Raw genomic sequence first — 20,058 nt, forward strand, 5'->3', positions numbered from 1 at the left:
TAGCAATTACCGTACCTCCAAGAATCTACATCAGCTGGAAGCTTGACTCGAGCTAGAACTTGGAATTGAATCCAGGTGCTCCAGTGTGGCACATGGGCCTCCTCACTGGCATCTTAGTATTGGTCTAACTGCATGGTTTTTTTTTTTTTTGCTATGAGAATATTTTTTTAAATTACATTTGATTTTATGACACAGCTTCATAGGCTCTGGGATTCCCCCCAACCCCTCTCCCCCAAGGTGGATTCCTCCACTTTGTTGCAGTATTGCAGTTCAAATCCAGTCAATAACTGCATGGCTTTTACGACATTTTTTACAGTAAGAATTGGAATGATACTTGTATCTGGAGTTCAAAATGACCTATATTTTAAAGAAAAACCATGTGTTGACTGTGTTCATCCTGGGTCCTTGCTGGCATTCATAAATAGTTCTGTTGAATTCTTGACCTTGACCATTTTTTGAGATGACACGTCCCCTTTCATTATATCTGTTTCTAGGGCAGTGATAATTTGAATCTTCCTTCCAATTAGCCTATTGATGTTCCTTTTCACAAGGCAGATGTAAGTGTACTTCTCCTGGGTTGGGGTGCTGTATCCTTGCTGATGCTGTGTTACTTACTTCATATTCTCGAAGAGTTTGCTTGTTAAATGTTCTCAGCAGAGTGCCTTAGATTGAGAAGCCAGTGCATTTTGGGCAGGCAACAGGAGCAGAAGGAGTGTGGGGAGAGTGCTGGATAAATCTGTTTTACTCAACCTCAAAGAAATGTTAAGTGTTAATTCCCTGCTTTAAGAAAGTAAAGCGAGTGTATATGCAGCGTTCCCAGAGAGCTTCCTCATGAGCTGAGAAACAGGCTGAGGTGAGGAGAAGCACACTTCATCAACCCCCTGAGCTGCACTGGTGTGCCTCAGCTTGTCATACGCACTTGATTCTGATTAAAAGAAAGCAAATGAAGTATCCTCAACTTCCTTAATAAAGAAGTTGCATTTGATTTGAATGGCATTTCAGATTCCACATGGTATAGATTGTGTATGTTGACTGTTAGCGTGTAGACAAGTGAGGTACAGGAAGTAATTAAGTTGAGTGTATTTTGTGGCTGTAACTGAATGCAGAATTAATTGTTTTTAAATGACCCAAGTGACCACCGTGACAGGAAAAGATGTGAGATGCCTGGCTAAAGAGGCTCTCAAATCTTGCAATTACAGTAAACATCTCCTCAAATTGCTCCACTCTCAGTATTTCTAGTTGGGTTAATAAAAATTGTGCTGGTGGTTGGTGTTTTGAGTCAGGAGAGAGGTGTTTGACCTAGAGATTAAGGCAGCACTGCTTGGGATGTCTGCCTGGGCTTGCAGCCCAGCACCGCTCCTGGTTCGGGTCCCTGTGGCCCTCAGAGGCCAGCTCGCAGCCCAGCACCGCTCCTGGTCCGGGTCCCTGTGGCCCTCAGAAGCTGGCTCACAGCACTGCTCCTGGTTCGGGTCCCTGTGGCCCTCAGAGGCCGGCTTGCAGCCCAGCATCGCTCCTGGTTCGGGTCCCTGTGGCCCTCAGAGGCCGCAGTGATGGCTCAAGTGCCTGCGTTTCTGAACCCTGTGGAGGAGACCTAGCGTCAGTTCACAGCTCCGGGCTTTGGTTTGCATGAACCTTGGCTATTTTGCAAAGTGAACGGATACGTAAGTGTGCCCTCCTCTCTCTTGTGGATAAATAAATACTTCGCTACATAAACAAACAAAGTAATGTAGGAAGAAACTGTGCTGTTTGAGAAAAAAACAGACAATGCAGAGCCGTCGAAATTAAGCAAGGCAGAAAGGGGCATCCCAGGTGTCTTGATCTATCGAGGAGGACCCTGAAGTCTGGCCCTGCTACCTGCTTCAGGTGCTCATGAAGGATGGAGCACCCCTCAGGCGAGGTTGCCCACATCTGCTACAGCAGTACTTTTTAGAGATGCCAAACTATATAATTTTGAGCAAAACTCTGTTCTCCTCAGCAAATAATGTGTTGAAATGGCTTTATATTTAGGATAAGTAGCTTTATGTTTTATAAAGACTGAGTGTAACACGTAATCTTGTTTGATATTTCCGGGGCTTCATTAAGCACAATTTATCCTCACTTGATTTATGAGGTTTCTGGAATTTAACTAATCTACTGAATAACTAGGCTATGAAGATCGGTATTCTGATTTTAAATCTGAAATATTCTGGACTTCATCTGAGTTTGCATCTGCATGTCACTGTGGAAGTAATTGTCAGAGCGTCTTGCAGTGAGCAGGCTGGTTGCAGGTTCTTTTAGTGGGTTGTGGGATGTGGCCTTTCTTTTTTCTTATGGTCATAGACTGACATATCATGCATTGCAAACCCCACATCATAAAATGCAGTGTGGCTCTTTTGTTCCACCTTATATATTTCCATATGATAGAGTGGGTTTTCCACAGTACCACCCTCTCATTTCACGCTAGGATTATTTTGTGTGTGAGTTCAAGTGATTTGCTGCCCCTTAGATAATTCTACTGTGAAACCGTTGGCCTCTGATCATAGAATTTTGAAACAGATTCTGCTAAAGAAAGACACTTAATGGCCACGGAATTTTTATCTGAAGAGTCAACATATTTCCTCATTGGTGTTATGGTTAATATAGTTAATGCCTGATTAAGGAGCTATATATGCATGCTACCTTGCTTCTCAGTATGACTCTGTCCTAGTCCTGAGAGTAGGACAATCCATTTAACATCTCAGTCATCAGGAGGGGTATTTGATACATTGAAGATATTTGTTCTGCTTAGGTTGTTGTGTTCTGTAGCATCAGTATGATTTCCCTAATAGTTCGTTAGAATTTCCTTTTTGAAATTAAAAACAGGAAGGTTCAATTTCAAACTTAGATTTAGACATAGGAAAACTATGAGAAAGAGCAGTAATGCAGGCAGAGCATGGCCTTCCCCACTTGTGATTTGAATCTTGTGGCTGCAGGGTCCAGGCTCAGATCATGGGCAGCTGAGTCGAGCAGGGCCCAGGCACCAGCCCTGAGTACTTTCTGATGTGAAGAAGGCATTGCAGCCTGGTGCCGAGAGAAGATGGCTCGTTCACTAATCTGAGTTGGAATAGCAACAGCTCATGTCAACAAATACAGATTTCATTGCTTGCAGGTGAAAGCTTTTGTTATCCCTTATACCACCTCGATTGACTGCACAATTTTATCATGTTCATGCTAATATTTACTTAGAATTAACTTATTTTAAATAGTATACCATTTGTATTCTAAAATGTTTTATATTTTATAAAGTATACATTACATTTACATATTAAGTATAATATATTAAATATGTACTAAAATAAGTTAGATTTAAATAACTTATTTTGAGAAAAACAAATGATCTCATAACTTTATCTCTTCTTATGTTAATCTTTTCCTCTGCTATTATGTGATGAATTCATGGTTTGCTGTGCTAGTATTTTGTTGTGTGTCAGCCTTGAGTTTGGATTTTAAATGTAGGTTTTTATTTTTTTTAAAAGATTTATTTATTTTATTACAAAGTCAGATATACAGAGAGGAGGAGAGACAGAGAGGAAGATCTTCCGTCCGATGATTCACTCCACAAGTGAGCCGCAACGGGCCGGTGCTGCGCCGATCTGAAGCTGGGAACCAGGAACCTCTTCCAGGTCTCCCATGTGGGTGCAGGGTCCCAAAGCTTTGGGCCGTCCTGGACTGCTTTCCCAGGCCACAAGCAGGGAGCTGGATGGGAAGTGGAGCAGCCGGGATTAGAACCGGTGCCCATATGGGATCCCGGTGCGTTCAAGGCGAGGACTTTATCTGCTAGGCCACGGCGCCGGGCCCAAATGTGGGTTTTTAAGTTAATGATGACAGCAGAGCACCTTGCCTAACAATGTAAAACTCTCAAGCAGGTAGTCTTCAGAGGTAGTTTTAATCTTCCAATTTCCTTATTCCACTGCTCATTCACAACTCTGGCTTCGACTTAAATCTGTGAATTTAAAAATGTCAGCTTTCTGTGGTGGTGCAGTGCTGGTGACCTACATTAGAAGCACAGATAATTTCTGCTCATCATCTGATCTGTGATCAGATCTGTGAGTTCCTTGCTTGAGCTCAGCTTCTTACAGCCGTGAGTCACTCGTCAGCGTGGCGCAATGTCTGCATTGTTAACATCTGTTGCGCAACGCAGCACCTCCAGAAAAAGATGTCTTCATCAGATAACAATCTGGAGTTAGCTCGCATAATTGTGGTGGCTTGGTTTTGTTAGGACACATGAATCTTAAATGGAAACATCCCATAGGATGTGTCAATTTGGAGGACTTTATAATATCTCTAGTTTGTCTTAAGATTGAATTTCCAGTGGACCATATATTTGTATGTTTGTGTGTGCGTATATGTGTATAATGGGCCATATATATATATATACACACACACATATATAGTATGTGTATATGTACATATATAGTGTTGTAAGAGTGTGTTATTGAGGGTACTTCAAAAAGTTCATGGGAAATGAGATCAGAAGGAAAGGCTATTTTGGCACAGTAGAATTGACACCCATGCATACATGTATTTTCACAAAAGGCCAATGAAAACATACGTTATGAAAAGCTATACAAGCTTCTCAAACTTTTCTTCCAAAATGAACTCATGTTTTAACTCCACTTCCCATAAACTTTGCAAAGTACCCACACACCATGTTTTCTTCTGTTTTCTGTCACAGCACTCTCCCTCTGGGGAGTTGAGGGTGGATGGAGAAAGCTCAGGAGCTTGCCTTTGGAGTGTGGCATGCCTTGTTATTGGCTGCTACTGCACATTAGCAAGATCAGGAGGAGCACTGAGCCTTGATGGCAGTGACTTCCAGTAGGAGAAAGGAAAGGACATCAGCTTTGGGCACTTGCCTGTCTGCCCTGCAGTGGTCAGGCTCTGTGCCTTCCTCTGCTTTTGGGGAGTTGCCTTGGTATCATCCATAGTAAAACACATCATAAGAAGAGCGATGAATGGGAACTCCATGAAATATAGAGTGTATGGTCACATTCTGGGTTATGCTAGATTCTAAAATTGAGAGACATGCATGAATAGTAACTGTTAATTGGTGAGGACTGAAAATCACAACTAAAGTGGAAAGATAAATGTTAGCTCTATTTGAGCCCTAACAGATAGTGGTTTTTACCGGCAGTGATGGTCTGTGTGGCGTGTATCGGCAATCAGTGTGTGGTTCATACAGATGCCAGTGTGATTTCTATCATGTGTGACAGATTAATCTAAGGAGTCTACAAGATATTTGATGATTCTGTGAAATCTGGATGAGGATGTTTGGACTTGTTCTTTAATGCCATGGGGTTATTCAGATTTTCTCAAACATTTTTGTTTATATTTGCTATGTTGATCATCAAAGTATTTTAGAAATTTTAAAAATTAGGCCAAGTGCTCTAAAAATCATGCAAGTATTATTGACTTTAGTTTAATATTTAGTATGTATTGTTACCTTCAGCAAAGTGGTGAAATGTCTTGTAGAAGTGCCCCTTGGTAAAGTTTGCAATACTGAGAGGTTTTCTGTGCTCACTTGGACTTACCCAGTTGGACAAGAACGAATCATTGAGAAAGATCAGGCCCTTCATTGAATAATCTCATTCTAACCTGAGCATCTCATGTCATCCAGTTCTTGGCTGGTGTTACAGTTGAGTGACATTTGAGCAGGGAAATGCAGCACATTCCGCTTCTGTATGTTTAGAGACCAGAAGGGACAGATCTCTGGGAAAAACAGAGCAGTCTAGAAAACTAGAGCTTTTTACAAAGAAAAATCTGAACATTGTGGAAATAGCCTACCTTACCTTGGAGACTCTTTTAAAGTCTACATCACTTAAGCTTGTTGTTGGTAGCAGATTAGTAATTACAAAATAGCAAACTTCCATTTTTATTGCTTTTGCTTTGCTTTTTAATCCACTTTATTCAAAGCACATTGTGGGAACTGACACTTCTGCATACTCACACTACAGTGATGAATGATGTTTACAGAATGTCTCAGAGGCACCATGCAAATTATAGAGCTCTCTGGGTTTTCAAAGAAATGTAAAACTGTGTTGAAAATAATTGTGTGCATTATATCTTATGTTGATTTTTAAATTTTGAAACTATTTATTATAAGATACTTTTTCTCTTTTTTCTGGAATATAGAACTGGCACTGGATTCCCGTTTTCTTTGTTGCACTACTATACTGTACTGTATGTATCATCGTTAGTCTAAAAAAGGTTTTTGCCCTACAAATTGCAAACCTAGCAAAATGCAATACATTTTAGTTTGAATTAAGAAAATTGATAAGATCAGCTGGTAGCTTGGAATTAATTGAAAAAAAATATAAAATTCTAAAAACTTAATGTTGGAGTTTTAGATATCTAACAAATAATAAATGATATTCTGGCTTTTGTGCTATTGGGTATCGTTTTTAAGATTTATTTTTATTTTTATTGGAAAGGCACATTTACAGAGGAGGAGAGAGGAAGATCTTCCATCTGCTGATTCACTCCCCGAGTGGCCGCAGTGGCCTGGGCTAAGCTGATCCAAAGCCAGGAGCCAGGAGCTTCTTCTCAGTTTCCCATGTGGGATATCTTTATATAAACCTCCAGGATATGGTGTTCATATAAATCTGTGTCATTGACATTGAAGGTTAGTAGCATACCCAGGATCAAGACCTATTTAAACACATTATTAATAGGGGCTGTTAATACATATGTCATCCATATATATTTGGTTAGCAATAATTAGCTGTGGTTTGGTTAATAGTATCTGAAAGATTTTGGAAAAAAAATTCTGGAAGTATATGAATTACTAGTAGAGAATGCATGAATCTATGGAAATTTCTTACAAAACATTTCCCCTGATTTATGGTACTTAATAAACAGAGCATCAACACCACAATGCAGATGAGTGAAATTGAAACTTTGAGCTTTGATTATTGTTTATAAACGTTGTCTATACTCTGAGGTATTGGATTTTCTACTTGCTGTTTGTTGTATTTTTTGAAATTGGGACTAGGCTTGTGATTTTAAAGTAAATTGAAAGTATATCATTGTAAAATTAAAAGAAAGGGCCTCCACTGCGGCATAGTGGTTAAGCTGCTGCCTGGAAAGCCAGCATCCCATGAGGGCACCCAGCTGCGCCCCCTGCAGCCCAGCCTTCCACTGTGCTCCGTGTGGAGGTGCTGATAATTCGGACCAGGTATGGTTGCATGGGATATGTTTCATACTAATACGTGATTTCATTTTGTGAATATCATACTTCTACTGCTTAACTTGGTCCATAGTACATTTTAAAATGGCTTAGGTTCAAGTTCTCAGACCCTTCTGGATCCAACTTCGTTTGACACACTCCTTGCAGCAGGTGCGTCTTCACGCCCGGGAGACTTCGCAGTGTTCCCGGGCTGTGGATGGGATGCGGCAGATGAAGTTCTTGCTGTGTCTCTCTCACTCTTCTTTTTCAAACAAGTAACAGTAAATAAAACTTAATAAAAAGCCTCAATGACTCTGTATCACTATGTACTCCAAATTTATTTTGTTCCTGAATACTTGATAAAAACTTTTGTGTATCTATGACTAAATTGGAGTTTCTAATATCCAGAAGCTTGGATTGAGAAGAGATAATAATGCTGAATATTGTGATAATAATAAAGTGAGGATATATGTGAACCATTTCTTAGAAAGTGATGATATGAAATGTGTTCATGGATTTTCTATTTTAATACAGCAGTGTTTCTAGATAGAGGTCATTTTTTTTCTTATGTGTACAAATGAAGAAATAGACATAGAATGATTAACAAGCCTAAACTGTATTTTACTACATCATACTCTTTGTGACTATTTCCCTGAAAATGTCTGTTGTCTTAGTGTATGTGAACCCATAATTACTATCTATAGATTTTTTAAAACAAAAGTAAATGGGAAATGGATTAAAAACTAAGTTTATTTTGGTGCAAAACAAATTTGAAATTCGTGGATATGAGAGTTGTTCCAAAAGCTCACAACAAATTGGTATTATGAAACAACATGTATGGTTTTTGACATGTTTTGGGGCCCAAATTAACAGTACCATTTTCATGAACTTTTGGAGTTACCCTCCTCTGTTGTGTAACTGATGATTAAGACTGCCAAGAGCTATTTCCTACTGCTTAGGATAAGGTAAGGGGGTTGTGTTGTAAGGTTATAGCGCGGATGTACATCTCACTGGACAAGAAATTGAAGATTTGTCAGCATGTTGGTTATTACCTGTTGGAGCTGACCCCTCACTCAACTTCTCCAAGTTTTTAGATTGTAACTATTTTACCATGTATCCACTTCAAAGTGGGCTTGTTTAGGCTTGTTTTTTGTTAAGTAGAATTTAACCTACTTGTCTGGCTGACGAAGTTACTATACACTTTCTGATGATCTTTTTCAAGTGTTATGTTTTTCAGTGAAAAACTGAACAATTTATGAATTCCAGTGGTTTCAGAACCATAACAATTGCCTTAATGTATTTTTGATAAATGCATTGTATTGTGGTTTTAGAATTGGAAATAAAACTTAGAGGTAGATGCAGAGTTGGATTTTGCCTAAGTGTAATGGAGTGATTTTTTTTTTAACATTCAAGTGTTTGACAAAAATAGTGAACCATTTTGGAGGTAGAGTGTTTCTCTTTGTTCTATCATTATTGATATCAGGTAATATGAAGCTGGCTCTCTTCAGAGATGGTGTGGTGGAGCATAGGACAAACTCCAAAGTGATTGGTAATCTTTACTTACAGCCTCTGGGGTTTTCATTCTTGAAGTAGGATCCACGCCTCATTCCCTCATACTGCAATGCAATTTTATTTCCTTAACATAAGAGGAAAAAGATTAGAATGAACGTTTCTTAGGGTGATACAGGGGATACAAGGGACCTTGTGAGATTCTAATTAAAGTCTCCACTCTGAGCCTTACTGAGCAGTCCTTGGCCAGGGCATCCCTTGTGCTGTTCTTGCCTGTGCAGGCTCCGATGTTTCTCCGGGTCCTGCTCCTCTGCCCAGCACGCTGCCAGGGCGGTTGTCTCCAGATCTCTGCATCCCCCTCTCCAAGTCATCAGTTCGGCTCTCTCTCCTTTCTTGAGTCATGTGTCCCCAGCCTCTTCCTCTCGCTGTGCTAAGAAAGCACTGTCTGGCTTCCAGGACCTGCTAATTTGTTGAATAGGATGGGGTTTTCCAGGAATTAACAGTGCTTACCTTGTGATATGCAAACAGGCATGCTTACATACATTTTGAAATCAGAAGGTCCTCAACATTGACAGAAATATTATTTGGATTAAGGATGGGTATTGCCAAGTACAAAAAGAACATGATTTCTGCTGTTGGTAAGCTTAACATATTGGACTAAGATACTATTTAGTTACAGGAACAAATAAAATGCCAAAGAAGGAAGCTGACTTGACACTTGCATCAGTTTCTTGTGTCGTTGTCAATGTAGTGTGATATATTTTTAGAAGAAAAGTGGTTTTTTTTGAGCAGTGTTGCCAAGGTTCCCAAAAGTTATGAATAAGAATGCAGAGGGGGATGTTGGGTTCCTTTTCCTCCTTGCCGACATGACTCTGACCATATCCTTTGGGGTAGCAAGTTCTTAGTGTCTTGGTGGCCACTGAAGCTCTTTTTTTTTCTTCTTCTCTCTCTTTTATTCCAGAGTCCTTCACTGAAGGACAACTTGAAACACCACAGAAAAATGACATGTGTGTGTACTTAGAAGCCTCAATAATTTAGTTATGATAAGTAGATTTTGATGCATTTGAGGTTTAGTCATTTAAATGTCACTATCTAAAGCATGTTTTTTAAACTAACATGATACTATCTAAAATTCTTTTTCATTTTGAAATAGATTGAATGTAAATTGATACTTTATCTGACACACATATTCCACTCTAATTTATCACTGGAAATATTTAGATATAGATGGGCGTGAGTCTGCATGAGTTTAGGTGTTCTCATTGATAGCTCTGACCTCAAATTTTTCTAAGTGATTCTTGTTTTTTTTTTTTCATTTTTTTTTTTTTTTTTACTATTACTGCTATCATTTATGATACAGTTGCATAGGCCCTGGGATTTTCTTTACTCCTTCCCCAAATCCCCTCCCCTCACTGAGTTCCCTTGATTTAATACAATAGTATAGTTCTTCATAAACAGTCATGTGTCCATCATTGCGGGCATGGACGATAGGCAGAGACTCCAGCATCCTATTGTCACGATACATTTAACAGTTTCATTGGGAGTCCATCTTTGATCTAGAAGTAGAGATGTATGCTGCATTGTATCTTCACATCTGGATATGATAGTCTCCACAAAACAAAATCAACAACAGGAAGAAAAAAAGAAATTAACAATACCATGAAGTTAGATAATATGCTACTTAATGACAAATTGTCACTTAATAAATGAAAAAGAAAATCAAGAGCCTTCTTGAGAAAATAATGCTACTGTGTGATCTGTCGGTCAGTGACGAATATAATGAGAAAGTGTTTTGAAGAAATGACACTAAAAAGGAAAACATCAAACTCCATGAGAGATAGTTTGTGCTGATCTTTTTTTGTGAGATTTGTGTCCTGTTGGCAACAAATTGATGGACTTTGTTTTTTTTTTTAATGCAGTCTACTAATCTCTAACGTTTGATTGATGAGGTTAAGCCATTTAAAACGTTCAGGGTTTCTATAATTAGGTGTAATGTGGTCCTGTCATTTTAGCAATGGGTTGTTCATTGATTTGGTCTTCAGTTGTTCTTTTACTGGATGTTCTTCACATTTCCTTTGGTTTTGGTGAGTGTTATTCCTCTTATCTGTCAAGAGAAACTTTTTATTTCATTTTCAAAGACAAAGGAAAGCTTTGCTGGGTGTGTTATCGTGGGCTGACAATTTTTTGCTTTTAGAATCTGGAATATGTCACTGCATTCTCGTTTGGCCTGTAGAGTTTCCTGTGAGAGGTCAGCTGTGAGTGTCATTGCCATTCCTCTATAGGTCAATAGATTTTTTTCATGTGCGCATTTAAGAAATTTTTCCTTCTATTTGATTGAAGAGAGCTTGATGATCAGGTGTTGTGGTGAAGATCGCTTTTGATCAAGCCTGTTGGGAGTTCTGTGCCCCTCCTGGAACATGTTTCCCAATTCTTTCTCCAGATTAGGGAGTTTTTACTTTTTATTTTATGAAATACAATTTTAAACCCAACTTCTCTTTCTGCATCTTCTGGGACTCCCATAACTCTTGTATTTGGCCTTTTAATAGTGTTTTTCAGTTTTTGAATGCTTTTTTTTTTTTTAGCTTACCCAAGCTCTGCTTCCAGCTTTTTGATTGTTTCCCCAGTATGACTAGAAATATCTTCCAGTTCTGAGATTCTTTTTTCTGCCTATTTCATTCTAGTATTAAGATTTTGCTGAATTTTTTGATTGCTCTGTTATGTCTTTTATTCCCAGTAATTCGGGTTGATTCTGTTTCAGTCCTGTATGTGCATCCCATTGTTTATAAGAAACTTTATAAAGAGTTTTCTGAGTTCTGTATTCCCCAATTCCTCAATGTATTCCTCAGTTAACTCCAAGGTTGGTAAAAGCTTTTGCTCCCTTGCAGGGGAGTCTTCAGTCATTTTCATTGAACCTCTGTCTCTTCTTTCACTCTTTTGTCGTTGTACATCTGTTAGCAGATTCCTCTCCTAAGGGCAGGTTTCTAAGCAGTGTCACCCACAGGTCTATGATTTAATTATACTTATTGCAGTTTGTGCACGGTTCTTTGTTTATAGTCACTTGTGCAACTCCCTCCAGCAAATTTCAGGTCTGAGCTATTATGTCAGACTTCCACCATGGTCTCCATCACCCCAGCTCCTTGCCCACCAGTTTGCACCTCTTGTGATCCTGTGCTGATGCTGCACTGTTGTCTGTACAACCTTTCTCCAACTTCCAGTTTGAGCAGTTCCCAGAATAGGGAGGTACCAGGTGGCCTAAATAGCTTGGTTGTTGGTGCTGATCTTGCCAGAACCTGTTGGACGTTATGTCTGAGGGCCACCCAGACCTATTTTGACCCATAGGATGCCAAAGTCAGTATTATTTTCCCTGTGGGACCAGTGCAGTGCGTTGAGCTGGAAGTGAGTTTGTTCCCAGCTTAGTGTGTGTGCAGCTCACTGTTGTCCCTCTAGTTTCAGCCTTTGCCATGCATGCTAAATGGCGCCTAATGTGCTACAGGTAGAGTTCTTTATCTGTTGGCCGTTAGATTTACAGGCTACTTCGACCTGTTGTGGGTGGAACTTGTAGCATGTCCCATTGTTACAACTCACTGAGCCAGAAATGAGTTCACTCCCAGCTTAGTGCATGCACAATCCTGTCCCATAGTCTTTCCTTCCCTACCCAAAATGGCACCTGATGTAGCTCTGGTGGGAGTCTGGGTTGTGAGATCCACCCTGTTCCCACACAGCCTGTTTGGAATTTGCTGTACTGACTGCTCCTGGTCAGATCAAACAAATCAGCAGGACGGGCAGTTATTTGTCTAGATTCACCTCCTGAGCCCCTGGGGAACCCCCTTTCCCACCTGGTTACTGGTGGAATTCCAGACTCCAGTGGAATTCAGTTTGGTGTTCACTGACTGTCACTGGGGCTTCTGGTCACTGCAGCACTACACTGTCTCTACTGCTTTTTTGTGTCCATCAGTTTCCAGTTGCCCCTGCCATCAGCTTGTCCTCTCCTGTTATCTGTCCTCTCTGCTTCACCCTGGCTAATGTTTCTCCATCTGTTTAAACGTGGCCTTATCCTATTCTGCCATCTTGATTCTCCCTCTAAGTGATTCTTTAACATACCTTTATTTCAGTGCTATTGGATTCATTGCCCCTATTAGATTTATCGGGCATCATTGGTAAAGAACCTGCTTTCCTAAATTATAAAAATAATCAGGATTTATACACTTACATGTACTAATATATAATTTATGCCAAAGTTTTTTTTTTACCAAGTTAGTGGATGGATGCATACATGAAATACAACTATTTTGTACAAATACTTTATCCATCTTTTCTTGCCATTTTCTAGTCCTGTGGAAAGCTGTTTCTTTGAGGTGATTGTTGTAATTTTTATGCAGCTGCTTTATCTTTTATTAAAAGTATACAACTCTGTCGAGTCGCATGTTTATGTACTTCAGCTCAGGGTATGGGGTGGTTGTTTGGTTTTAAAGTTTGTCTTTCATTTCTTTTTCTTTTTAAAAAAGATTTATTTTAATTGGAAAGTCAGATAGACATGGAGGGTGAGAGACAGAGAGGAAGATCTTCTGTCTGCTGATTCACTCCCCAAGTGGCCGCAACCTAAGTTATTAGTATTTATTTCTGCTTATTTTATTCTCTTCAGGTTTAAAAGAAATAATCATGCTAATAAAATGGTTATTTATTGTTGGCTTGCTGTAAGCTTTCTGTTTTCTGGACCCATGTGCTGTTGGGCAAGTGACCAGACAATGGGGCACCAAATGTTGGGAAAGAGGCAAAGAAACAGAGAGAAGAACCAGAGAGTGAGATCAGAGGCCAGTTCCAAGAGGGTGGCTCATGTGCAGGCATGGATGGAGTGACTGCGCAGCAGAGCCCAATCCAAACTATGAAAAGCCTGGACTTTTTGTTGTTTGGGGTCTTGGGTGTTTCTAGACGTGGAGGAATTCCAAGTAAATGGACAAGTGGGTTAGATCCGGAGCTGCACCAGCTCCTTACAGGCATTGCAGCCGAGGCAGGTCTTGCTCCCTGGGGGGAGAAAGTTAGATTTGTCTTTTGAAGCCTGCTGTAACAGTCTGCCTTGGCAGAGTATCTGATTACTAACTTGAGGACCTAAGGGGCCAGCTGGTGTTCTGGTTGCCTTCAAATGCTTTGATTGATGTCTGCTTATAGCTGCTTACCTCTTTAGTTTCTTAACTTTTTAACAAAAATAAAACTTCATTTTATTAATTTTCAATGTATACTTAATATCTTCTTATGCCAGAGACCCCCCCTCCCAAGGCTGTAAATATTGTCTTTTTTTTATAGATTTATTTATTTTTATTTTAAAGGCAGATATACAGAGAGGAGGAGAGACAGAAACATCTTCCGTCTGATAATTCACTCCCTAAGTGGCCACAATGATGGGTACTGCACCGATCAGGAGCCAGTAGCTCTTCCAGGTCTCCCACGTGGGTGCAGGATCCCAAGGCTTTGGGCCGTCCTTGACTGCTTTCCCAGACCACAAGGAGCTGGATGGGAAGTGGAGCTGCCGGGATTAGAACCAGCGCGCCCATATGGGATCCCAGCATGTGCAAGGCGAGGACTTTAAACACTATGCTACCGCGCAGTGCTCTGTAAATATTTCCTTTTATGTTTTACCTAAGTGTTTTATAGTTTTAATATCTAGATTTATTATACATTTGTTGATAATTTTTATGTAATTTTTTTCCATGTGGTTACATAATTGCTCAAGTGCTATTCATCTGAAAGTACTCTCTTTGCATTGAATTATTCCACTTAGTTGAAAATCAATGGAATGTATATCCACATCATTATTAGCCTACACATTTTTTCAAAAGCAATTGTTATCTTTAATTTCAATCCATGTATTGAACTGAAGGATTTAGTGATTATCTTTAACTGAAGGGTCTTGTGAGTTAAGGGGTTGGTAATGGAAAAGTAGGCATTGGAAACGAGTTAGTTGGCCTTCTTAAGAAACCAAACACAGTGAACTCTGGCTGGCAGGGAAAGGTATTTCTTAACATAAACTTTGAGAACTCTAGTAGATTCTTAAAACAAGTGTATTGTATTTAAATAATGAGTGAATTGATAGATGAAAAATGTGGGAAGGCAGGGTGATACATTTTCACTTCACAAATTACTAGTATTTATTTCTACCTATTTCAGGTTTTGTATATCTTTACTTCTGAGGCCCGTTTTTACATAGTGTCAGTTACTTGAATTAATTTAGATGCCATCTGGTCAAAGTTTCTTATGTTATGTATCAAGATAAATTTCAGCCACAAGGGACCAGAAAATGTTTAAGACTTGCAATAAATGGTCAAAGTGAATACTTGTTTCAGGTCTTTGGACATTTTATACAGTTTTATTTCCTCCTACTAAATTAAAATTTTTATCTGAGACCTGGAAGATTTTACTTTTGTATAAATGATTTAATCAAAACTGATATCTAAAATAGATTTAAAATTCCGTACCAGTAACCTTTCAGAAAACAGCATCCATGAGTTGAATACAATTGTTAAGTCTATTTTCTACTCTAGACCACTTTGGGTTTAAATGGCATGTAAATACTTTGTGTTCCTGCATATAAAACCTAATTGTCTAGCACCCAAATCAAACAAGGAGTAAGAAAAATCCCAAGGAATTAGACTCGTTTTCTGATTTTTTTTCAATAGAACTATTTTTTACAGAAATCAGATATCTGTGACAGTGATAGGAAGCGAAGAAGCTGTGTTGTTTGCTTGTAACTTTGCCCAAATATAAAATTTGTCTTTACTGAAGAAGACATCTGTCCTATGGAAATGGAACTAAGGCTGCTTTCCGCAAGGTGCACAACGGGTCAGGTCAGCGTTATTCAAAATCAGCCTGGAGGCCAAAGCTGGAGGTGAGAATAAAGCATGCTGAAGACCGTCACCTGTGTCGCTTAGGGGATGAGGTGGTGAGCAGGGCACAGACTAGCAGAAGACAAGGATGTAGGCACACACAAAGCCCATCCCACAGGTGTAGAAAAGAGAGTATTCTGATCTCAGTGTTGGATGGCTCTGAGTGTGTGGCATAGCCCTACTAATGTCAACTTCTGCTTTTTATATTGCTCATCTCTTACAGTGGTTCTGCCTTAGGAAATAGTCCCTCAATCCCTTGACCTTCTAGTAGTGCACTCAGGTTGACGGTGTCCTGGACAGGTGGCATGAATTTCTAGTTCTGTTGGTCATGAACATTCTAAGAGCAGTTGAGTAAACAGGCTCTTAGATTTTGTGTCTCCAGCTGCAGTTTGTGTAGAGAGAGCATGCATCAGTGAATCCAGGAGCAGCTAAGGAGATGCATGTTACTGAATCTTTAAGGCAGAAAGAGAGACGTGACAAGTCTGGGGGGATAAACAGGAGCAACATGGCAGATGCAACGTAGTAAGCCGAGGAGGATTTCATATAGAAAGTGTTTCTGAGAACTCTGAATTGGAATCCAGATGTCAATTCTCCTTATTTGTTATAGTTTACCTCCACAGTCTTCTGATTTTTCAGTATGGAAAAATATGTCTGGGATATACATTGATAAGAAGACAGCATATTTTGTTCTCATTTGTGGCCAAATGGATTCAACTAAACAACAACAGTGTGATCGGCTAGTTTGAAGTACAAAGAGAACCAAGAGCGAAGCCTGGAGCAGCTACCTGGAGGAGACCTAGTTCAAAGGGAGGAGACCTGAGAGAGAGCACAGTGATACGATGAGGCTCTTGCATCCTCATAGAGACTGTTCAGGGCAAAGATGTTTTACAGATATTGTCTGTTCTGTTCATTATGCAAGAACTGTCTTTCAGAAATTAGATTGGTTAAATTGTCATAGTTAAAAAAAATCTGAGGTAGCTGCCACCTTTCCCACAGTAACTTTTAGAGACACTGGTTAGAAAGACAAAAAAAAAAAGTGCTCATACTATTAAAATAGAGGTTGAATGGCGCTCTTTCTCTTCAGGGGTATCAATTAATGTGTGAGGGAAAAAAAGAGTTGTTAATTGACAGTGGAGTAGTCTTTTGTGCTTATCCTGGGTTGAATGGCGTTGTTTTCAATGTGAACATTGGGCCATGAAAGACACAGCTATGAAAAATAGAATTGCCGTTTTCCACAAGCTGATGTCCAGTGATTTTTGATAATGATAGAGTCTGATGAAATAATTTCATTGAAACTCGCTTTTTGTGAATATATTGTAGAGGACTTGCCATCATTCTCCCACTAAGCAGGATTGGTATTTCTTCTGATTGCTTCTCTTGGGTAGTTCTTGGCTGAGTGTCTGTGGTTAAAAGAGGTACATTTTTTTTTAATTAATTTATTTTTTGACAATCTTGACATAATTCGGGTAAAAAGGTTCAAGCACTACAGGAAGATGGGCAAAACAATTAGTTCCATATTGTTTCCTTAATATATCTGATGTAAAAGGGGATTTTAAGGGAGAAGCCCCACCCAGTCTCTCACCCACCCCAGGTCCCAGATGTGGGGCATGCTCTGAGGGTCTTGCTCAAGTGGTTTTGATAGTTCAGTAGTTCTGAATTGCTGCCACTCTCATCACTTCAAGCAGATGAGGTTGCTGGAGAATCCACTAATTGACATAGTCCATCATAGAGTCTCCGTTTGCCCAGTATTTTCATTGCCAACATATAGCTGAGGCAGTTGATGGACTTGTTCTGTCCAAAAGAGGCACATTCTTCTCTACTCAGAATGGGTGCCTTGTTCTGTTTTGCTCATTTCGGATGAAACCAAGCGTTCAACTCTATCCTTAATAATGTATAGGCCTACCATGTCATGGATTCCAAGACATGATGTTTGGTAAATGAATGAAAGTTTTAACACCACTTCTGTGAAAATTAAATATGGAATTCAATAGAGTGTGTCTAGACTGAACGGAGCATTAAATTAAATTTGTACTCCTTCATTTTGGCTTAAGAAAATAAGAGAATCATTGATGGAGTGTACGACATGGATTATTCCTGGAACTGGAGCAAATTATTAATTTTAGATGATAGGCTTATCCTATTTAAGAGAATTGTTGAATATTTAATGTGAGCCTTTCTGTTTGAGCTTAAAGATCTAGTAAAAGCCAGATGAAATTATTTTGATGATGAAAGTTTAGAAATTGTATTTTATTTTCATTTGGAAAAGGGTAACTTACCAAAATAAAAAATAAAAATCGTAAAGGAATTAAATATAAAAAGCACAGCTCAATGTTGGGAAAAGTTTCTTGGGGAAATATGCATCCCATGAAAAATCTTTCAATGTCATCTTCACAAAGAGAATTTCCCGGTGTGAGACTGACCATCATTATGTAAACATCTGGAAAATGAAAGAAAAATACACAGGATGTATAATAAGAGGCACGACACAGTTGTGCTCTCTGAAGGATGGAAAACAAGCATGGTGAACCACACTCTGACCTTCCCTCTGTGGAGAAAATACCTGTGTTCCAGTACAGAGAGAAGAGGACCAAGAGAGCTAGAGATCCTGCTCTATCAAGAGTATACGCATAGGAGCTCAGGGAAGCCATGGCAGATCATGGTGTGGCACTGCCCATCCAAGAGAACCTGAGTCTTCATAGAGAGGCAGCTTCAGAAGCCAGCAAAGTGGACTTGTTGGGTCTCCAAGTTCATTAAGGTCAAGTACAAAACAGTTACGAGTATGCTGTAGCTTACTGATGCCTGGGAGACAAAGGCTGTATTCCTACCAGCCAAATTCAATAGGCCTTCCTGAATATTTCAGGTATTGATGAGAAAATCCAAGAAGGACTCATCTTTTTCATTGTAAGACTGTATTAGCTGTTGATTAAAAATTACTCTAGAGCCTCAATCAGAAATCTTAAATAATAACAAGCCCTGAAATGATTATACTTGATTGTTCAAGCAACCTAATGGCAAGCACTCTGGAGTCCAAGTGAAATTTAAACTGAAGATGGAAACTAACAGATTAGTCTGTTATAGATTCCTGGAGGATGGCAGGAAGTACAAGGCTGCTGGACTGTAGACCAACAGTCTAGTTTACTATAATACTAATAGTAGCCAGACTATAACTAATTTTGTTTCCTAATTTCCAGTTCCCATAGGAAATCCCTGAACCCTACATGAAATCTCCAGTGGGTTGTATTAGGGGAAATGAACCAAGACCCTAAGAAATCTTGACATTTATATTGTTAAGTACTGTTAGAATTATCTTTATTGTATTTCGTAATGAGGGTATTTGCCATTTGCTACCCAGTGAGAAGATGTATCTTCCAAGATTGTCTGTTATTAAATATTCTCAAAAGACAGTATAAAACATGTGGTCATTGTAGAATCTCAACATAAACATGAGAAAGAGAGACTCTATCCATTTCCATTTCTACACCATTTGTAACTTCTGGTAAATGTTCACATTACTAAACCACTCTGTTGACCACTTTGATTTATTAGTTGGTAGGGTCTGGGACTAAATCCAGTTTTGTTTTTTATTTCCCGGAACATTTAATCAAGACCAATATTAATAGGACTTCTGGCAGAGAGATTAGGCTAACCTGCAGTTTTGACCTCAATCTTGCCCTCAAACAGCTAAACAAATCCACATAAGCGACTACAATTTTCCTTAGGAGGCAAGGTGACTTTCTTAGTTTGGGTATAAACCTTTTATCTTGACTTGCAAAAATTGGCCCTGATAGATGGTCATTTTGGGTACATGGTATAAATGTGCAAAAAGAAAGTTTAGGGAAATTGTTTCCATAACAACCTTGTCTAGGGAGCTGAGGCTGCACTAACTGCCTTCCAAGGACCAGCTTGGTGTACTGGCCATTTATATGAAATTTCTGTTGGACTGTCTAGGTGCAGGAGGGACAAAGTACTAGGTAGGGTGATGGTGTTCTCGTTGATGTATATTCCTCACTTAGATGAGCAGAGGTTTCCTGCTGTTGCAAGATGTTGATACATTAAAACTGGTGTTTTTTTTGTTATAGTTTTATTTTGTGTTACGATAAATTAAAAAGAAGCTGTTTAGATTGACAACAGAAGTTTAGTCTCATAAATATTGCTGACCTAATTATAGTATTACTGTATAAATGTATAAATAATTTACTGTGCGGAATACAATCAGTGTATATAGCTTTGGCCATGATGACTAATCATGAACTCATTGTTTCTTTCTAGTCTATGACCTCTTTCCGTAGTTCTTAGATTTGTTAGAGTGGACAGCAAGATATGGTGAGAAAAAGACAAAAAAAAAAAAAACTACTGAATCAACTAAATCTATTTTCATAGTCATGTTTTTCTGGTGGTTAGCAGATGTAATATCATATTTGTTTTAGCCAATTAAAATCTCAATGTCATGTATGAGTTTTACAATGGGAATTTTCATGAAATATTTCAAAT

Source organism: Ochotona princeps, chromosome 10 (assembly GCF_030435755.1).
Source record: "Ochotona princeps isolate mOchPri1 chromosome 10, mOchPri1.hap1, whole genome shotgun sequence".
In the NCBI taxonomy this organism is placed as follows: domain Eukaryota; kingdom Metazoa; phylum Chordata; class Mammalia; order Lagomorpha; family Ochotonidae; genus Ochotona; species Ochotona princeps.